Here is a 23,230-nt window from a genome sequence, read left to right as displayed (position 1 = left end):
GTGGATAGGGAGGGTGGAGAGGCAACGTTCCAGAGAAGTGCTGCAGAGAAGAGCTGGGCACAAACCCCCAAGGTTCATCCCACTCCCACGCACACTTAGAAGTGTGATAACGGGGCCGCCTGGGTGGCTCAGTGGGTTAAGCCGCTGCCTTCGGCTCAGGTCATGATCTCAGGGTCCTGGGATCGAGTCCCACATCGGGCTCTCTGCTCAGAAGGGAGCCTGCTTCCCTCTCTCTCTCTCTCTGCCTGCCTCTCTGCCTACTTGTGATCTCTCTCTGTCAAATAAATAAATAAAATCTTAAAAAAAAAAAAAAAGAAGTGTGATAACGTTCAGAATTCCAGGGCTTCCATGTAATAACACCCAGGAGCTCGTAATTACATTTCTTCTCCAAGTTGAAACTTTTAGATCCTCCTTCCCCATGGACACACATCTTTTATGAAACACAGTGAACCACATCCTAGATGTTTGAAACTGCCTCCATAGAGCTGGGCTCAATTGCAGCAGAGGAAATTTAGAATCCACTTTGAAAAGGAGTTCCCTTAAAGGTAGGGTAAATTAATGCCAGGACCTGAGAAACACACACACACACACACACACACACACACACACACACACCCCATGCTCACATGGGCACCGACTTCTTCAAATACCTGTGCACACACATCACTGTCTAACACATCTCAGGGCTCACTCCAGGGGCTTTAGTTCCAATCCCAGCAACTTCAGAACCCCAGCCCGGCTGTGAGCATCTGCCTCCCTCCTCTCCCCTTCATGCTGGTGCCCCAGTCCAGCTGTTTTTCCCGCCCAGCTCAGCTGTCTCCTGCCTGGCATAGGCTTGGCTCTTCCTGCTTCAGAGGCACAGAGAGCTTCTCCTCCTCTTCTCCTCTATCCCTGCCCTGCTGGGTTTCTCCTTCTATACCCCTTCCAGACTCCCCTCCTCCAGGCAGCCTTCCCTGAGGAGCTCACTGGCACTGATTCTGAATTTGCCCTGCTCCTATGCACCTGTGGGTGTGTGCTGGGTAAGTGTCACCAGGTTACTCTGCATATGAGTGGGCAGGGAGGGGACTGTCAGCTCCTTAATCCAGTATTGCAGGCAAATGCCAGGCCTTCCCTCCCAACCCCCCCAATACTAGGTTGGGATGTTCCTGGGAACTCTGCTACCTGGTTGTAACAAACACATAGAAAAATGACACAGGGCTCCAGCAGCCACCAGGAATGTCCCCTTCTGTCACAGGCTGCAAGTGTCACCTTCACAATGACCTTCAGAGTCATGTGGGACGAGGTACATCCTCCACTGTCGTTCAAGTTGGCATAGAAGGGGAAAATAAAATATGTCAGTCAGACAATGCCCTTAACCGGTAAATAAAAAAGTCAGTTTGTCACTCATGCTTTTCTAGTCCTTCTGTCTTGTCCCACTCCATCATTTGGATGAAACTTAATGTATAAACTGGGTAGTCAATTTGCTCTTACTCTAGAGGGTTACAGCTTGTTCTCTTCAACTTCTGGAGAGCTAAAACCATACCCTACTATCCCTTCCAATGTCTGGAAGGAAGTAGGTCTACAGGTCTGGCATTGTGATATCCCAGGATTGGCTCTTATAGCCCAACCATTAAAGTGACCTTAACAGACCCAACCAATATACCCCATAAAAAGCAATACCCTCTAAAAAATGAGGCCAAAGCTGGGTTGCAACCACTTATTCATAAGTGTCTGAAACATGGTATTTTAAAGCCCTGTCGATCTTATAACACCCCAATTTTACCAGTAAAAAAGCCCAATGGGGACTATCGAATGGTACAAGACTGAAGAGCTATCCATGAGGCAGTAACGCCTATTCATCCCATAGTGCCAAATCTGTACACCCACGTCCCTGATGACACCAACTAGTTTACAGTACTTTACTAAAAGCTGCCCTTTTCCTGCATCCCACTAAGTAAGGAACGCAGCTTCTATTTCCCTTTGAATGGACCTCACCTTCAAGCCCACAGGCTCCTCAGTTAACCTGGACAGTCTTGCCAGAGGGATTTAAAAACAGTCCTCACCTATTTGGAGCTGCACTCAGCAAACTTCTCCATGATACATCCTTGTCTGAAGGGACAATAATTCAATATGTAGATGACATTCTGATCTGTAGTGCCACAAAGGAGACATCTGATAAAAATTCTTTAACTTTTCTTAAATTCTTGGCAGATAGAGGGTATCATGTATCCCCCTAAAAAGGCACAAATATCTCAGCAAAAAGTACAATATTTAGGATATGAATTGATACCAGGTCACCATATTCTATGTACTGATAGATAAAAGTCTATATAGATCTGGAGCCTCCAACTTCAAAAAAACAGCTGCACACTTTTCTAGGTATGGCAGGTTTTTGCCACCTACGAATTCCTGGATTTGGACTCTTAGCCCAACCATTGTATGATTCAATTCAAGGCCCAGATGAGGAACCCTTTCTCTGGACTAACATGCACCAGATGGCCTTTCACACATTAAAGCTAAACTTCTGTCAGCTCCAGCTTTGGCATTACCTTTCACTCTATACATAGCAGAAAAGCAGAGCCAAGCCTTGGGAGTTCTCACCCAAAAATTAGGAAATGAAACAAGGCCGGTGGGCTATTTTTCAGAGTCACTTAACTATATAGCCCAAGGGTGGCCCACTTGTCTCTGAGTGGTGGCTGCCTCAGCACCCCTCATAAAAGGAGCCTCAAAGCTCACAATGGGACAGTCCCTGACTAACGATTTCGCATCAGGTCCAGAGTGTCTTAGAGACCAAGGGCCACCAATGGATGGCAGGAGGCCACCTTACTAAATACCAGGCTATGCTTTTAGATATATCTGAAGTAATACTTAAAACTTGTCAGACTTTAAACCCAGCTTCTCTGATGCCTGGACCTGATCATCATACCTCTATAGAACATAAATGTTCAGAGGTCATTGATCTTGTCTATTCTAGCAGGCCAGACTTAAAAGTCTCCCTTATTAAAAATGCAGATGATAATTGGTTTACTGATGGCAGGAGTTTCATGGATAAGGGAGAAAAAAGGGCTGGATATCCTATAGTTAGTCTGATTAAAACTATTGAGGCAAAACCCCTTCCAATAAATACTTCTGCCCCAAAAAGCTGAAATAGTAGCACTCATTCGTGCTCTTCAATTGGCAAAAAGTCTAAAAATTAACATTTATACTGACTCTAAATATGGCTTTCTGGTAGTACATGCTCATGGAGCTATTTGGAAGGAAAGGTATTGTTATCAAGCCATAGCTCCCCAATCCAATATGGGCCTGAGATCATGACCCTTCTTGAGGCTATGCATCTGCCCAAGGAGGTAACTGTGATTCACCTCAAAAGACATCAAAAGGATATGACTTTACCGTGGAAAGAAGACAGTCTCTTCAATAAATGGTGATGGGAAAATTGGACAGCTATATGTAGAAGAATGAAACTCCACCATTCTCTTACACCGTACACAAAGATAAACTCAAAATGGATAAAAGACCTCAACCTGAGACAGGAATCCATCAGAATCCTAGAGGAGAACATAGGCAGTAACCTCTTCTATATCAGCCACAGCAACTTCTTTCAAGATATGTCTCCAAAGGCAAACAAACAAAAGCAAAAATGAACTTTTGGGACTTCATCAAGATCAAAAGCTTCTGCCCAGCAAAGGAAACAGTCAAACAAACAAAGAGGCAATCCACGGAATGGGAGAAGATATTTGCAAATGACAGTACAGACAAAAGGTTGATATTCAGTATCTATAAAGAACTTCTCAAACTCAACACACACAAAACAGATAATATCATCAAAAAATGGGCAGAGGATATGAACAGACACTTCTCCAATGAAGACATACAAATGGCTATCAGACACATGAAAAAATGTTCATCATCACTAGCCATCAGGGAGATTCAAATTAAAACCACATTGAGATACCACCTCACACCAGTTAGAATGGCCAAAATTAGCAAGACAGGAAATAACATGTGTTGGAGAGGATGTGGAGAAAGGGGAACCCTCTTACACTGTTGGTGGGAATGCAAGTTGGTGCAGCCACTTTGGAGAACAGTGTGGAGATTCTTCAAGAAATTAAAAATAGAGCTACTCTATGACCCTGCAATTGCACTACTGGGTATTTACCCCAAAGATACAGATGTAGTGAAAAGAGCCATCTGTACCCCAATGTTTATAGCAGCAATGGCCATGGTCGCCAAACTGTGGAAAGAACCAAAGTACCTTTCAATGGACGAATGGATAAGGAAGATGTGGTCCATATACACTAAGGAGTATTATGCCTCCATCAGAAAGGATGAATACCCAACTCTTGTAGCAACATGGACGGGACTGGAAGAGATTATGCTGAGTGAAATAAGTCGGGCAGAGAGAGTCAACTATCATATGATTTTACTTATTTGTGGAGCATGACAAATAACATGGAGGACATAGGGAGATGCAGAGGAGAAGGGAGTTGAGGGAAATTGGAAGTGGAGGTGAACCATGAAAGACTATGGACTCTGAAAAACAACCTGAGGGTTTTAAAGGGGTGGGGGGGTGGGAGGTTGGAGGAGCCACGTGATGGGTATTAAGGAGGGCATGTATTGCATGGAGCACTGGGTGTGGTGCAAAAACAATGAATACAGTTATGCTGAAAAGAAATTAAAAAAAAATCTTGAAAAAAAAAAAAGAATCTAAAAGAAACAATTCAGCAGACCATGCAGCCAAAGAGGCAGCAAAAAGTAAACAGATATTGAGCCTTATACCAGGCTTAACTCCAGTGGAATCCATAACTCCAGTCTATTCAGACCAAGAGATTCACATAACTCAGGAGTGAGGATATACTAAAACTACACAGGACTGACTTGTGAACAATGAGGGAAAATCTTTATACTCAAAAATAGTCAATGGAAGGTAATGCAGGGCTTACATCAGGTTACTCACTTGAGCAAAGATGTTTAAAAACACTCAGTTAAAAATATATTTGATGGAGTAAATTTAATAGCCACAATAAAACAGGTCTGCGGATCCTGTATTGTCTGTGCTCAAGTAAATCCAGAAGGTGCAGCTTGCCCTTCCCCTCTTTTAAAACCAGTCTAAAGGCATGGGTCCTAACCAGGAGAGGACTGGCAACTTGATTTCACACAGATGCCACCTTGAAAAGGCTGTAAGTTTCTATTAGTGTTTGTTGATACCTTCACCAGATGCGTCAATGCCTTTCCATGTAAAACTGAAAGAGCCGTAGAAGTAACTAAGATTTTGTTGGAGAAATTATTCCTAGATTTGGCTTTCCTCAATCTCTTCAAAGTGACAATGGTCCTCCTTTTACCGCTCAAATAACTCAACAAATAGCCCAAACCTTAAAAATTAAATATTTCTTGCATTCAGCCTGGTATCCACCATCCTCTGGGAAAGCAGAAAAGGCTAATCATGCTTTAAAATGCCATCTTTTTAAACTTAGTCTAGAAACCCAGTAAACTTGAATAACTCTCTTGTCAATAGGATTTCTCAGGATAAGAACGGCTTCAAAACAATCTCTAGAAATCAGCCCTTTAGAATTGTTGTACAGAAAACCATTTCTTTCTGTGGATCTGTTATTAGATGAAGATTATAATGCTTTATTAAATTGTAATGCTTTATTAAATTATTAAATTATTATTTTTAAATTATTAAATTTTTATTAAAATTAATAAAATGCTTTATTAAATTATTAAATTATTCACTGGAAACTTGTTTAATTAATAAGTTACTCAATGAATATACTAATCATATACTCCCAAAACCTGGTCTAACTATAACCGAAAACCCAGCCCATGTAAATCCCAGAGACACGGTTTATTTTAAAAATTGGAAGTCAGACACAGCAGAAAACCTAAATCCAAAATGGAAAGGTCCATATCGGGTCATACTATATACTCCCACCGCACTAAAGCTAGAAGGACACTCTTCATGTGTCCATATATCTAGAATAATACCTGTACCTCCTTCACAGGAATGCAGTGAGCAAATTAACTTGTTTTTTTACTCCTGTGAACCCACAGAAGACCTCAAACTCCTCTTCAAATGAAAGTGATGGTTGTATATATTCTCTTTATCTTCCTTTCACCTATCTTAACTGACAATTCCTTTCTACAGTGGACACAGCATTATGCTGAGCTACAAAATCAAACGGGTTGTTAGATATGTGGAATTTTGCCTCTGTCAAGTACGTCTGGGTTACCCTGGTGGGTTTCCCCTTTACAGGGCACTAATAGAGACTCTCTACAGGACTGTATTTCAGAAATCATATATGGAGATAGTATGTATCAGGATAAATCTATCATAATCAAGATGTTTCTTCCTGGCCCATGATCAGTGAGACATGGAGTTCACCAGGACATAACCAAACTTTTTCATACTCTCAAACTATTAAAGTCCTAACTGGCCTTAGAAGCCCACAAGTTAATACCCACCAAGCATGGCTTATGCTACAAAACCCTACTTATCACTATACTGAGGATAGCATATATCAAATTTGGGATACATATTTGTGGCTCAACCCACTATCAGACAGCTCAGTCAAAAGACAGTTTTATGCTGGGAGCAAAGGAATCATACATATGGAACTTGGGCAGATAACACAGGACATCTAGGATGACTATCATTAAAATGTGTTCCCGAAGGGCGCGTGGGTGGCTCGGTGGGTTAAAGCCTCTGCCTTAGGCTCAGGTTATGGTCCCAGGGTCCTGGGATTGAGCCCCACATCAGGCTCTCTGCTCACCAGGGAGCCTGCTCCCCCTCTCCAAGCCTGCCTCTCTGCCTACTTGTGATCTGTCAAATAAATAAATAAAATCTTAAGAAAAAAAAAAAAAGAAGAAATGTGTTCCTGAGTAATAGTACTCCAAGGTACTGACTGCTTTGCTACTGATTGGGTAAGGCAACCTGGCATCAGATGACCAGCTCCAAATGGAACCCACTGGATCTGTGGAACTAACCTGCGGTCCTGCCTTACTCCACGGTGGACAGCTCACCGCACCTCAGTGTTATGCCCAAGTTTTCACATCTGAGAGATCACCAAGGAGCCAACACCAATGCAATCACAGGAAGGTTTATTTAACAAGCTTAAGCTTGGGCCCAAGTATACCCGACACAGCGGAGTAGGGACTTGGACCCCGAGGCTACTTAAGGCAGGGGTTTTTATGGGTCATTACAAGAGGCTTGGGGGGGTGGAGGAGAAGTTTCAGACTTTTCTGCAGTAAGCTGATTAGCTGTTGCCAGGGTGTTGCAGGGTGGGGTACTTTCTTGGAACTAAAGCAGGGTGGGGTCTTTGGAACTAAAATAAAGTAGGGGAAAGTTCAGCCCTTAATCACAGGTGCCTAAGATGGCTGCCAATGCTAAGATGGCTGTACTTATGCTAAGGCTAAACCTTAAGTGGGATGGCCTTAATTTTTCTCGGCTTCCACATCAGGTTTTGCCTGGATACATGGATGCATTACTAAAGCTGTCACTACTCCAGCTAATCTCCCCAGTTTAAGGCAAAGAAGGACAAGATCTGTTTTTAAATGGTATTGTTAGGGTATGGAGTCGACCACCCCTCAATGAAACAGAGAACACTCTCGATAATGCAAGTCACACTGCGAGGTTTATTTCCAGCTAGCTGGGGTCCAAGTATCTGCCCAGCGCTGCAGGTTTCAACAAGGACCCTGAGCACTCAAAGCCAAGGGTTTATATAGCATTTTCAAGGCACTTTTTCATAGCTCCATACATATCTTGCGCCCCACTTTGACAGTTTAACTTTGTTTAACTTTTTGCCACCCCGGCGTCACCCTGGCAGTTAAGTGAGATTTAGGTTTAGAAGAAATTTAATTTATTTACATTTCCCTCCACCTCAGCCTCCTTCAGTTTTATGGTGGGGAGGGCGACCTTAGGCCTCAAGGAACTGACCTATTTGTCTCTGGAAATTGGGCTATTGAGAAGATGGCTTCTTTGTTGTAAATCACTAGGACATTTGTAAACCAAGGGAGACTCTTGTCTTGCAGGATTGTGATCTCTACAAGTTAACTATTTGTTTTTTATTAACATCTGGTCCCTGTGGCACCACCACCTAACCGCCCTGGTGGTATATGATTAAGTTGTTTTCCCAGGTTTTAGCTAGTTTCTCTTATCTCAAGTCACATAGGCAGTGTGGGCCAGTTAGGGACACCCAGTAAAATGGCTTCCCAGCCTTCAAGATGGCTATTCCTTTGCTAACCCACTCTTACAGTGCAAGGTGCCAGCTTTTGCTTTGCCAAGATGGCTGTGTTTATGTCAGGGCTAGACTCAGGTGGGTACAGCCTTGTTTTTCTTGGCCTCCACACCTGGAGCTGGTTTCTTGGACTTGTTTTTAAGTCGTCTGGGGGAAGGGGAGCAGGGACAGTTTAAGGGTTAAACAACAAAATTATTGTTTAACCTCAATGGAAGCCTCTGGCTAAAATAGAAATATAAAATAGGTCCTTACAGTATGATCACTTAACATCCATTTTTGCTCCATCTGTAGGACTAGAGGATGTCCTCTGACATGTCGAAGCCCTTAATAAATACACTGCAAAGACACTCAGTGATTCATTAAATAGCATCTCTCTGCTTAATATTGAAGTCACACTGAAGCACAAGGTGGTCCTACAAAATAGAATGGCTTAGACGTCCTAACAGTCACACAGCATGGCACATGTGCCATTATCAAAACAGAATGCTGTGTGTACATCCCAGATTATCACAAAAATGTCACAGGACTAATAAGAATATGAAAGTCCAAATTGGGGATCTACAAAATCCTTCTTTCTCTCTCAGTGATTGGTTAAGTTCCTAGTTTAAGGAGGATTATGGTCAAGGATTAAAGATCTCTTTAATGGACTTCTCGTGCTTATGGCTTTACTAATCTTAATGCTCTGTCTTCTTCAGTGCTTCTCTACTTGGTGCCAAGACACCGTTGCTACAATGACTTCATGTCCACAGATAATCCTTACCACTCAGAAAGATACTTCTTTACTGTCAACCCTGGATTCAGCTGCCTCCATCTTTTGTAACTCCCCTACACATTCCCCAACTGACCAGTGTTGACCCCACTAGGTAGGGACAACTCTAAGGCCCTACCCAGCAGGAAGGAGTTATAGAAAATGAGACCTTACACTTTCAAGAACCTTAAAGATTTAAGGGTCAAAATTGTTCAGGAGGGAAATGATGAGGGAGCAAAAGGCTGGCTGAGGACAAAGCAAAAGCTGACACCCCACAACCTCCCAACCCTCCTACCCCCACTCCTGGGTGGGACATGTGTGACATTCTTTAGGAATCTCCCAACTATCTTAATGTTAATACTTTGCTAAGAACGGAAAAACAATCTTGACAATGGCAAGCCTTCCGGTATCCAGTATCCTCTAGGTCTTCTTTAGCATATAAAACTTCTGTTGAAACCTACCTTTTGCCTTACCTCCCCAACCCCATCCAATATAACCTGCCACCCCTCACAACCCCAGGGCAGTGACTCTTCCTGCCCAGGGACCTGTCCCAGTGCTTTAATAAAATCGCCTTTTTGCACCAGAGACATCTTAAGGATACTTTGTTGTGGGCTCCCGACCTCACCTATATTCTAAAACTGTATCAGTAGGACTCACCTCCCACTGCCCTTCCCACTGGCATCCTGTATTCCCTTCAGCCCCTGAAATGCCATCCCCTGCTCCAACCCCCTTCTCTTTTCTGGTCTCCAGCCCTGGGGCTGGTGGCACAAAGAGACATCTGGCTTTTCCTTTATGGTTGGACAGCAGGTGAAATTCCCCCTCCCAGAGGTGATGATGACTCACAGGGGCCCAGCGGAGAACTAGGGGCAGAGCTGGAATCCATGTGTTCTTGATTCCCACCCCAGGGTCTTCCCAGTGGTGCTGAACTCTGCTCCTCAAAGAAAGCATTCTTCCTAGGCTCCAGTGGGAAGCCAGCTCACAACCCTGGGTTTAAACACCCATGTCAGAGCTCCCACTTCCGCATGTGACGTATGCTTACACCCAGAACAGGGTACAGAGGACTGTCAACCACAGAGCACTGACATGTAGGCCACACACATTGTGCTCTCTGTTAGGTCCCACAATAATGGGTCCGTGATTAAAGGAGCGAGACTGATACAAAGCGAAGGTCAAGCAAAGCTTTATTTCACATCAAGCATCAAGAATGAAACTGAACATTCGGGGCCGCACATCTTACAAGAGAAGGGGATCTCTCTCTGCTTCACAGACTAGCTTTTAAGGGCAAAGGTCATGTGGTTGGCCTGGCCATGCACAGGTGGCCAATGAAATTGTAACACACAGAGAAAGCTGCACAGCAATGTTAGGTCATACATAAGTGACCAATTGAATTACAATTTACCCTAGTAGATATTTGAACTAGCCTATCACCTTGGTCAGAATTGGTGCCCAAAAGGCACCCAAAGGGAGGGGCCCATACTCCTTGGTAGCTAGGGGGACAGTATGAGCCCACCCACTGATCGGATGTCTCCACCTGGCCTGACACACCCTTGTATTCGGGCTTGTTACCTGGGACTGGTTTCCGGGACTTGTTTTTAAGTAAGTCTCCTGGGAGAAGGGGGGCAGGGACAGTTTAAGATTTAAACAACAAAATTATGTTTAACCGGATGGAAGCGCTCTGGCTAAATAGGTCCTTGCACTCTGTACATCCCCACCCTCAACACACACCCAGTCTGCTCCTCAGAGACCCACAACCTTGTCCCTCACCTCCTACTTCCTGAGCTGTGGAAGAACAGCTCATTCATCATCTGCTCATTACCCTGTGTTTCCAGAGGCTCCTCCCAGCTGCAGACAAAGAAACCCCTTCCCCATTCTCATCTGCTCACTCCTACCATGGCCCCTGTCTCCAGTTCCCCTGGCACTGTCTGGGGTGACAGGGTTAAACAGACAGAAAACTGGTGCTCTCTGAGCTCTCTTCTCTGAAACTGACCTGCTGATCACTGCCCTTCTGCCCAGGAAAGGTCTGACCCACCAGGCTTTACCCCATATCCTCTCAGTGTCCCTCCACTCTGACCCACTTCCCATCCAGAAGGAACTCCCTCCATGTCAGGGGATGGGAGAGCTCATACTCATAGAGCAGGAAGTTCCACAAGTGGATTTGAGTTAGACTCAGTGAGAACTTCCCAGCAATAGGGGTCTGACAGCCTCAGGTGCTGTGACATTCAGTAAGAATGCACACATGGCTCACTAGATGCCTCCAAGGGACAAGGACTTGTTCTGTACCTGCCTGTGTAGTCCCAACCAGAGACAGAGGTTTTCAGTGTGACTCTGGTCAGCCCAGCCTCATTAGGGGGCACACAGGGACTTCTGGGGACTCTCAGGTTCTCAGGCAGAATAGGTGGAGCCTAGAGTTAGGAGCTGCAGCCTGGTGGGGGTGGGAAGAGAATAGGCCTGAACCCTCCACTCTCTGGCCTTCCTCCCACCCTGGCCCCACCTATTTATGGCCCTCTCTGGTCAGAGCAGGGCCCCTGAGCTCTTCCAGTGCAGCCCTGATGGCAGGCCTCTGGACCCAGTCTCCATCAGCCTCTGGCAGGACAGAGACACCCACTGCTCAGGTTCCCCATCCCCCGCTCTCCAGCACTAACAGCCTTCCTCTCCTGGCCTCCCCCTACCCCCAACCCCATAGCACATTCTGGAGCCGGCTAGAAATATGCACAAACCAAAGACACCTGCTACTACGGGTCTTCAGGTTCCCCACCCCCACCCCAGGACAACACACACACATACACACAGACACACACACAGGCTCACACTCATATGTACACACATACACTTAACCTCAAATTACACACATATACACACCCACACATCACAAACATTCTCATGTGTATGCAACACAAAGACACATACAAACTCTTTAACAGACAGTCATGCACACCCGGACTCACGCACTCTTATACACTCATCAAACACACTTGTGCACACATACACACCACTCTAGCCCATTCTTCTAAGGATCCAGAGCCCCGTCATCTAGATCTTAGAGGTCTAGACCATCCAGGGCAAAGCAGGGAAACCCACAGGAAAGCTATTTCCAGTTTCCTGGCCCACACTGGAACTCCTCTGCTCTATCCCCCTTCCAGTCACCAGGGTCTTTAGAACTGTGACCCACACTGTGGGAGTGCAACCTGCAGAGATAACTCAATCCTTCTCACAACAAATTAGAGCAGCTACCTGCCACCTATACCCTGCCTGCACCCCCAGGCTTGCAGCTGAGGCAGACACATAGAAGGCTAAGACCTTTTACCCAGTGTGTGCGGGGAAGAGCAAGAACTCAGGAGTGAGGACCTGAGTTCAACTCCCACCTTTGCCTCTTCATATATTGTTGCCTTGGGCCCTTGACATCACCTCTCTGAGCATCAGTTTTATCACCTGTAAAGTAGGATTGACAAAATTTACCTAAATGTGTGAGAGTAAGACAGGTGTAGCTTCCATCATCAATGTGGCCACTGATGGAAAGTCATTCCCTCCATTCCCCACCCATGTGGTGAGCATCTACCCAACACCCTTCCAGTCCTGCTGTCCCTGAAACAGAAACTCCATCTCCTTGAGGCTCGGACCACCAGGTGCCCACACTTGGGGAAACTTGAACTCTGACTAGGCCAGCTCCATCTGACTCCCCTGCCCCTGTCCTTGCCCCCAACACTCCTGGTCCCCTAGTGCGTTTTGCCCCTTTACAGGTAGTCTTTCCCCTAATGAACTTTAATGCAGTTGGCCATGGAGAAAAAGTTTGGGATGGAGCACTCAGCCCTTGTATCAAAAGGATATGAAGGTTTAATCAGCCCCAAGGAGCTGTCCTGCAAAAAGTGATCCATAATGTCCTTGAATTACACCAATTCTGAGACATTCTTTATGGACAGACAGTGTGGGACACAGTTATTGGACAGGACTGGTTGTGCTAAGCAGTGAAGGGAGAGATTGTGTCATCCATGAATACTAAATGACCCTTCAGAAAAAAACCCACTAGATTCTGCACTCAGACTGGGGAGCAGCCCAGTGGCTTCCATGCAGATGGGCACCCCCACCAGGTGCCTTGGGCCAAGTGGAGCTGGGATCTCACCCCTACCTCTGCTGCTCAACAGGCCTCCTCAGCTCCCTGCCAATGTCAGGCTTCAGTGTGAGCAGGAAGTGGCTCTGGAAGTCTTACCCTTAACTTCCTGGGACCCTCCAAGGACCCACAAACACCCTTGGTTTCCCCAACACAGCCTTTACTTGCTGTATCGTTCCAGACTCTGACTGCTGGGGAACGGTTGTCTGCTTCCCCTCCTCCCAGTGGAATCTTCCTCTAGTCCTCCTTCCAGACAACTGGTCGCCCTGACCATCTCTGAGTTTCCATCTGACATGGCCCATCCTCATACCTCCACATCCCCTCACTGTCCACCCCCTTCCCTCTGACCCCTCCACTGCCCACCTACCACTCTGTCCCTTCCCACCTGGACAATCTCTCCCCCAACCCAGCCGGCCTCCCTACCCTGCTGACACACCTCCACAGACAACCTCACCTCTCGGGGGATTCTACCTTCCCATTACCTCCATCTCTCCAGCCTGCTGCACCCCACCCTTTTGCCTCACTTCAAGTCACTTCTACATCTGTTTTCACACCTTTCCCATCCTTCAGAATCTAGGGAGTAGTGCAGGGCTCAGAGCCCAATAAAGGGAAGGACATTTTCCCCCTTCTCTCTCTTCATACCCTCTGCCTGCCATCTCCCCTGCGCTCATGAGAACAGACCTGGTCAGATGTTACCAACGGTTGAAGAGACATCGCCCCATCAGCAGAGTGAGGGACTGGGATGTTCAGAGGAACAGGATGGGCTACAGCACTTCAGTCCACCTGGGGGAAGCCCCACCCACCTCGGCGAGCCCCTTCCCCTTCTGAGTGGCCTCAGGGGTGGCCAGGGTCCGGGACACCTTGGCTCTGCCACGTCAGAAGGGAACCTTGGTAGCCCTGTGACCTTAGGAGGCCCTGATGACCTGGTCACTCCAAAGCCACTCCTTCTCAGTAGACAACAGAGATAAACAGGGTCTGCTCCCCATGGGATCATTCCACCATCTCAGCAGGGAGACTCTCCCTCACTCCCAGCCTGGGTTTGAGGAGAGAAAGGACTCTGCACAGCATCTGGGTCTTTCTCCCAGCAGAGCAGTGAAAGCTGAACGCCCAGCAGAGGGTGCATGGTTAGCCATGACCCTGTGTGTGAGGTAAGGAACTGGAGCCTCCACTGGAAGGCAAAGATCCCCCCAGAGTCTCATCTCATTTTCTGCCTGTTTGCTCTATGTGGTGTCCCTCCCCCCACCACATCTTACTGAACCCCAACACTGATGGGGATCAGTTCTCCCTCCATGGGTCCCTTTCATGCTGTCCCTCCCTGTATCAGGCCCAGGATTTCTGCCTCAGAAAATAAATAGCACTGTCTGCTCCTGGGAAGTTCTTCCTCTTCCCTATTTTAATCATTCTTGCTGCTGTTAAGTAATCAGATTGTCCACAGAAACTGTGGGGCTCTCTCCCAACCTTCCACTTCTCTACCATTTCTTCACCTTCTCCGTGTTTGTCCCAAATACCTACGTGCCAGATCCCAGGCTTCAGAGGAGACTTCTGGACTTGGAGCTCAAGGGAAGGGCTGCTGAGCATCTGCGTGGGCTGCCAGGAGAATGTATTGGTTCCTGGGGTGACAATGGCCAGAGAACACTTTGGAGCTCTGTGCACACAGCAGTGGTATAATTAGTGTGAAATAGTTCACTGAACAGCTGGATTTGGGACGGTGGGGAAGTGTACAGGAGACAGGTGTAAAAGCTCTAAGTACTAGTTTCAGATTCCCCTTACCCACTCCCAAACCATTTCAAATGGGCCCCCTACTCTGCAAGAGATAGAAGCTAATATTTCCAACTTGTGGCAAGAGGAGGGGGCAGGAAAGTAGTCCAAGGAAGACTCTGGTAATGAAAGAGCTAGCTGAGACTGCTGGGATACCGGAGGGACTGCCTGCTCCTCACAGCATAGGGGGTCTTCAGCCTTGCAATAGGGATCCAGAAATGACTGGTCACTAACTCAGTCAGGGGATACCTTCCCTTTCCCTAAAATCCCAAAACACTGACCAAGACCCCCAAAATGTGGAGGGCCCAGAACCCACTGACTGAGGTGGGAAGGAAGAGAGAGTCTGTGTGACAGCAATTAGCTTCTCTCTTTGTGAACTTCTGTCCTCATCCTTCCCTGAACCTCATATCCTGGGCCATTATTTCAGAGATCTCTGTCTTGATCTGTCTCCAAGTCTCTAGCAAGATCAAAGCTCTTAATGATTGTTTTGCTCACAGACTCCTAGGCTGGAGAAGAGGGGACAGGGTCTATCCTGAACAAGGAAATGGCCCTGACTTGCCTTCTTCCCAAGGTTTGGTGGAGGTTGGAAGTTGGACCAAAGAAGGAACCAAGTCTAAGGTTGGATTGACAAACACAAACCCTGGTGGGAAGGCTTATATTCTACTTCTGTTACTGATTTTATTGTTATTGTTCTTCAGATGAGATATTGAATTAACTCATAATCATAGTAAGGTAAATATGTGACAGTGTTCATAAAGGTCATTCCTAGCATCCCTATCTAAAGAAAATTCCCTGTTACTCTTAATCACAAATACCTATTTATTCCGTAGTGGATTCCCCACACTCTGGAATTACTGAACACTTGTTTTCTTGCTTATTGTCTATTTCCCTCTAAGAAAAGCTCTAAGTTTGAATGAGAGAAAGAATGAACAATGAATAAATATATTATGTGACAATAACTCTACTGGTGGGATCAACATTTCCTAATAAGATGATCCATATCCGAAAGCATCATGTGCAGACCTACAATCACAGTAATTATCCTTTATCAGTATTCATAATACCTCTCTTTCCACAGATGTTCATGGGTTCTTTCCCTCTATTTTATACCACACCTGAAAATTACTTAGTAATTCTTTAACTCTGTGTTAAGCACAGTGGAGAAAATATAAAAATATACAGGGCACAGTCTCCCCACTCCAGAAACTCAGGTGACTGAAGGAGAAAGAGAAGACACAGGGTAAACACAGTTGAACACAGTGTGCAGAGAGACAGCTATGGTGAGAGTGACACAAAGGAGTAAAATGTATCAAAGGAAATAAATTTCGTCAGAGGCAGATAACCCAGGAAGGCATAGGCAGAGGTCACATTTATAGTGCACCTTGGTGATTATATAGGATTTCAGTAGTCAGAGATTGGGAGGACAGAATTCCAAGGAAAAACACTGCTACTGGGAAGGGTTTCTTGACTTTGGGCATCATTTGATGTCAAACTTCTGTTCATCATGACAGAGTAAAATGCGAGGACCAGTGAAATTTAAGAGAAAACTGCAGAATCTGGAGGCTTTGAGGACAGAATACAGGTGCCAGGACCTGGGTCCCAGCTCAGGGTCCATTTCTCCCCACTTCTCTTGCACCTGATCTTTGGAAGGGGCAATGGTTCCAATGAGAGAGGGAACCCACTATGTCTTCCTCTGTTTGTCTCTCATCTCAACTCTCCCTCCACTGAGTTATTTAATAATAATGAAAGAATTTCTTAATCTCATTACCCAGAGGAGAACAGAGGGCAGAAAAGCATACACTACAAAGAAACTTAGGTAATTTGTGTACCTGTGGGAAAGAGAGAAATATCTCCTTCCATCTCCATAGTCAATTTTCCTTGAGATTTAGACACTCTATGTCAATAAATATCTGTATTTCCTCCTCTGGAAAAGAGATACTGTTAAATGTCACATGTAAACTAAAGTTTGTCATAAAAATCCCTCACAAAACAGCCTCCCAAGCTCTGGTGCTGGCAGGCAGAGGAGGGGCTTCCTGGGCTGTTCTGCCTTCAAACTACGTGCCAGTCCTGCCTCTTGCTTCCAGTACTTTTGCTTCAGTTTTTCTAAAGAAGGAAACAGAGAAATTCAACTCTTCTTACCATCATTGTTTCTGTCAGAGCTCACTGCATTTTATGAAATTAGTTCCATGAATGACCAGCTTCTCAGAATCTCCACTCTAGATTCCTTAATTAGTACAAATTTAAATTCTCCTCTTCCTGGGGTGTCTCCAAGGGAAGCGAAGAGGTAAATACAAGGGCTTCTCTGAGAACCTTCCCTAAGGGTCTTCTAGGGGAGAGGAGGTGTTGATGTGGGGGGTGTGGCTGAAACTGCAGCTGTGTCTGAGGTTAGAGGGTAAAACACAGGAGCAAACTTTCCTTGAGGCTGCTGTTGTTCTTTTCCTGTGAACCTCTTCTGACTGTCGCAGATGGATAGGGCTCCATAGCACCCAGCATCTTAGCCATGAGCTTCCCAGAAGTAAACTCATCAGGGTTTCCCTGAGAGGTGATGAAAAATAAATATCAGGGTTTGGGAGAAACACACCAACCATGACCAGGGGTGGAAGGCTCCTGGTTACTTAGTGCTGTCTGAAACCTTCAGGGTTTGGATACAGGCACAAATATCACAATTGCAAACACACACACACACACACACACACACACACACACATATCACACGTAAAAAGTCTAAAAAATATGCCCATGTCTGTAGATATACCGAGAGGAAAATACCTCACTCCTTTCATGCAAATTTCCACTCAAATTTCAAATACATATGTCCATATATTTGGTGCACACACATGACTTTAAATGAAGAGCTTTATGACTGTAGGTATCCAGCCTTGTCCCCTTTCCAGGTTCCTGACCACAGGTAGAACCCAGGAGAGATTGTCTGATCATGAGCTCTATTTATCACTAAGTGTGTCTCTGAGCACATGCCATAAAACACATAGAATTATTTTCTCATTACTCACTATTGGGTATTATCCACTGTCTTTCAATTACCTCTATGCCATTGAGTTTCAATGATCACTGATCAATGATCACTGAGCTGATACTCCACACAGAGTATAGCTCAGGGGTTACAGGTACAAGACTTTGCTCAAACATGGTACAAATATGAGCTTCACTACTTCACTTTGCACAAATGACTGAACACTTCTGATCCTTAGTTTCAATTTTTGTAGAATGAGCACAACAACACTCACCTCATTCAACTTTGCATCAAATAGGTGATTATGTAAAGTGCTTGGAGTACTCACAGATGGTAGTTATATAATCATCATCATCACTGTGGAGCTGTGGACATAGAAAGAAGTAATGCATAAGGGAGATGTTCCTTTCCCTTAGGACGTTTTAAAATCTCCTATGACACAAGTTAAATACATGAAGAGAGGAAGGACCTGTAAACCTAAAAGTCTACTTGAGCCCTAATGTCCAATATATTCTCCTAAATCTAAGGAGAGTTAGGAGAACTGATAGTAGATTTCAGTTCTCTGTGAAGATTCTGTGTTTTTTTTCTTCTGTCACTCATCATTCCCATGCCTCACTACCTACATACACCACACATCCACCTCAGCCCCTCATTTAGGAAGTTGACTGGAGAATTCATGGGATAACAAAGATCTTGAAAATTCATTATGTATATTTCCCTGTTTCTGGTCAGGAGTCCACTGGAGGCATTCCACACCCAAGTGAGACAGCTATGCACACGGCCACAGAACCTGCTCCCACCCATCTACCCCATCACCTCCTGATCTCAGAAAATTCGTCCTTATGTTCAAACTCCATCTATTTTCTTTTAATATTGGCCCTTATTTATCATCTATTCTTATAAGGAATGAGGTACACAAACCCTTGAAAACCTAAGAAAATTCTCCAATGTGTGCACCTGGGTGGCTTCTTTGGTTGGGCATCTGCCTTTGGCTCGAGTTGTGGTCTCAGGATCCTGGGCTTCTTGCTTGGTGGGAGGTCTATTTCTCCCTCTCTCTGACCCTACTTCCAGCTTGTTTGTCCTCTCTCTCTCCAAAAAAAAAAAATTTTTTTAAGGGAAAGAAAATTCTCCTATGCCCACTTGGTAACATTGTTCCATTGCCCATAAGTCCAGGTGTCTGGAATTATAGGTCTCATACAGTTTATTATTAACCATTTAATAATCATGAAAGATCCCTTAAAAAGCATAATTTGTTCTCTGTCGGGTTGGGTAAAACCCCTTATGTAGATATCTTGTCTCTCCTGAAAGCATTCAAAAGATGAAAGTTGCCTAATTTTCAGGACAGATAGTTAAGGATTCCTATCTCATCCCCCAACCTCCACAGCCTCCTCAATTAGTATCATCAGATTATCACTCATTTGATTAAGGGACAGTACAACCCTGAGTTGGGACATGACTATTATTACCTTCCCAGTTCCTATAAGATCATCATATGCAGGAGGGGAAATAGAATTTGCAGCAGTCACCACCAACCCAAGGCTTGCCCTAGAGGGTCCCTGAGGACCAGGCAGACTTGAAGGAGGGCACCACTGGCTTTTTTCCACCATGCACAGAGGGCTAAACCCTGCCATAGCGACTGGTATGGGAGTTCTGGAGACAGGTGGGCAGTCAGACACCGCATTTCTCCCTCTTCCCCAAATTCAGTTCCCTAACTTAGGCCCCTTCTCCTGTGTCCCCAGTTCTAAAGTTTTCACACCTTCCATAGTGCTCATCTGAGGCCAGATACCTGTCACCTCAGATCTAAAACCAGTACTTCTCAAATTTAAAAGACCTTACAAATCACTTGGGAGCCTGTTAAAAATGCAGATAATGATTCAGCAGGTCCACACTGGAATCTGAGATTCTATATTTCTAAGAAGCCTCCGGGGGACACCCTGGCTGCAGGTCCATGGCCCACACATTGAAGAGCAGGAGCTAGATGACTTCAGCAGTTGCTACAACTGTCTTCCAGGAAGAGTACATCTGTCCACACACTTCCTTCTGTCTATCGTCCAGTGGCAATAGGAATCATATCTCATCACTTCCTGATTCAAGAATGTCACTCCATAGCAAAATACACAATACACAATACAAACGTGACTCATAAATTTCCTTCAAATATGGGGCACCTGGGTGGCTCTGTGGGTTAAGTCTCTGCCTTCAGCTCAGGTCATTATCTCAGGGTCCTGGGATCAAGCCCCACATCAGGCTCTCTGCTCAGTGGGGAGCCCACTTCCCCCACCCCTGCCTGCCTCTGTGCCTACTTGTGATCTCTCTCTCTCTGTCAAATAAATAAATAAAATCTTTAAAAAATTTTCCTTCAAATGTGAAAAAACACATCTTTCATAAGAGTTTCATTCTTTCATGACATCTAAAGGTCCATGTAGCCCAGAATTACTGGACTTTTCCAAGTCCCTTGACTTTTATTTCCCAAATTGTTTCATAGACAACCTTCTCCAGGAAGTGTTTTATGACAAATACCTCTTTCTCAGTTTCAACTAAAACTTTCCCTTCCAGAATAATGATGCCTCAATCCCTATCCAGTTATTAGTTTCAGTCCATTTCTCTCCCCATGTAGGAGTATCAATTCTCTCTCCTCAAAGAATTGCAGGTATTTTCAGAGGTTTTTTTTTTTTTTAATTAACATATGATGTATTATTTGCTCCAGGGGTACTAGTCTGTGAATCATCAGACTTACACATTTCATAGCACTCACCATAGCACATACCCTCCTCAATGTCCATAACCCAACCACTCTATCCCTTTTCCCCTAGCCTCCAGCAACCCTCAGTTTGTTTCATGAGATTAAGTCTCTTAAGGTTTATCACCCTCCCAATCCCATCTTGTTTCATTTTTTCCTTCCCTATTCCCCACAACCCCCTGCCCTGCCTCTCAAATTCTACATATCAGAGAGATCATATGATAATTGTCTTTCTCTGAGTGACTTATTTCACTCAACATAATACCCTATAGTTCCATCCATGTCATTGCAAATGGCAAGATTTTGTTTCTTTTGATAGCCGCATAGTATTCCATTGTGTGTGTGTGTGTGTGTGTGTGTGTGTATGTATCTCACATCTTCTTTACCCATTCGTCTGTTGATGGACATCTAGGTTCTTTCCATAGTATGGCTATTGTGGACATTGCTGTTATAAACATTCCAGGGGCACATGCCCCTTCAATCACTACATTTGTATCTTTAGGGTAAACACCAAGTAGTGTGATCGCTGGATCATAGTGTAGCTCTATTTTCAACTTTTTGAGGAACCTCTGTACTGTTTTCTAGAGTGGCTGCTCCAGCTTGCATTCCCACCAACAGTGTAGGCAGGTTCCCCTTTCTCTGCATCCTCGTCAACACCTGTCATTTCCTGACTTGTTAATTTTAGCCATTCTGACTGGTGTGACGTGGTACCTCACTTTGGTTTTGAGTTGTATTTCCCTGATGCTGAGTGATGTGGAGCACTTTTTCATGTGTCTGTTTGCCATCTGGATATCGTTGCAGAAATATCTGTTCACATATTCTATCCATTTTCTTATTGGATTATTTATTCTTTGGGTGTTGAGTTTGATAAGTCCTTTATACATTTTGGATACTAGCACTTTATCTGATATGTCATTTGTGAATATCTTTGCCCATTCTGTCAATTGTCTTTTGGTTTTGCTGTTTCCTTTGCTGTGCAAAAGCTTTTGATCTTGATGAAGTCCCAATAGTTCATTTTTACTCTTGCTTCTCTTGCTTTTGGCGATCTTTCTAGGAAGAAGTGGCTGTGACTGAGGTTGAAGAGGTTGTTGCCTGTGTTCTCCTCAATGATTTGGATGGATTCCTGTCTCACATTGAGGTAGTTCATCCATTTTGAGTCTATTTTGTGTGCATCGTGTAAGGAAATGGTCCAGTTTCATTCTTCTGTATGTGGCTGTCCAATTTTCCCAACACCATTTGTTGTAGAGACTGTCTTTTTTCAATTGGACATTCTTTCCTCCTTTGTCGGAGATTAGTTGACCATGCCCTCCTTAATACCCATCACCAGGCTCACTTAACCCCCACCCACCTCCCCTCCAAAACTCTCAGTTTGTTTCTCAGAGTCTGTACTCTCTAACAGTTTGTCTCCCCCTCCAATTTCTCTTAATTCACTTTTCCTTTCCTTCTCCATCAAAAGCATCTGCACAACAAAGAAAACACTCAACAAAACAAAGAGGCAACCCACAGAATGGGAGAAGATATTCACAAATGACACTACAAGGAAAGGGCTGATATCAAAGATCTATAAAGAACTCCTCAGACTCAACACACACAAAACAGATAATCACGTCAAGAAATGGCAGAAGACAAGAACAGATAGTTCTCCAAAGAAGACATACAAATGGCTAACAGACACATGAAAAAATGTTCATCATCATTGGCCATCAGAGAGATTCAAATCAAAATCACATTGAGATACCACCTTACATGAGTTAGAATGGCCAAAATTAACAAGACAGGAAACAACAAGTGTTGGAGAGGATGTGGAGAAAGCAGAATACTCTTACACTGTTGGTACAACCACTTTGGAAAACAGTGTGGAGATTCCTTAAGAAATTAAAAATACAGTGGTGAGAGTGGGCATCCTTGTTGTGTTCCTGATCTCAACGGGAAGGCTGCAAGCTTTTTCCTATTGAGGATGATATTTGCTGTAGGTCTTTCATAGATAGATTTTATGAAGTTCAGGAATGTTCCCTCTATCCCTATACTTTGAAGCGTTTTAATCAGAAACAGATGCTGGATTTTGTCAAATGCTTTTTCTGCATCAATTGAGAGGACCATGTGGTTCTTCTCTCTTCTCTTATTGATTTGTTCTATCACATTGATTGATTTGCGAATGTTGAACCATCCTTGTAACCCAGGGATGAATCCCACCTGGTCATGGTGGATAATCTTTTAATGTACTCTTGGACCCTGTTTGCTAGGATCTTGTTGAGAATCTTAACATCCATATTCATCAGTGATATTGGTCTGAAATTCTCCTTTTTGGTAGGGTCTTTTCCTGGTTTGGGGATCAGGGTAATGCTGGCTTCACAAAAAGAGTCTGAAAGTTTTCCTTCTGCTTCAATTTTTTGAAACAGCTTCAGGAGAATAGGTGTTATTTCTTCTTTGAAAGTTTGATAGAATTCCTCAGGGAATCCATCAGGTCCTGGACTCTTGTTTTTTGGGAGGGTTTTGATCACTGCTTCAATCTCGTTACTAGATATCAGTCTATTCAGGTTGTCAATATCTTCCTGGTTCAATTTTGGGAGTTTATACTTTTCCAGGAATGCATCCATTTCATCTAGGTGGGTTAGCTTATTGGCATATAACTGTTGATAATAACTTCTGATGATTGTTTCTACTTCCTTGGTGTTAGTTGTGATCTCTCCCT

Source organism: Meles meles, chromosome 7 (assembly GCF_922984935.1).
Source record: "Meles meles chromosome 7, mMelMel3.1 paternal haplotype, whole genome shotgun sequence".
NCBI classification, from domain to species: Eukaryota; Metazoa; Chordata; class Mammalia; order Carnivora; family Mustelidae; genus Meles; species Meles meles.
Note: the sequence above shows the minus strand (reverse complement) of the source record.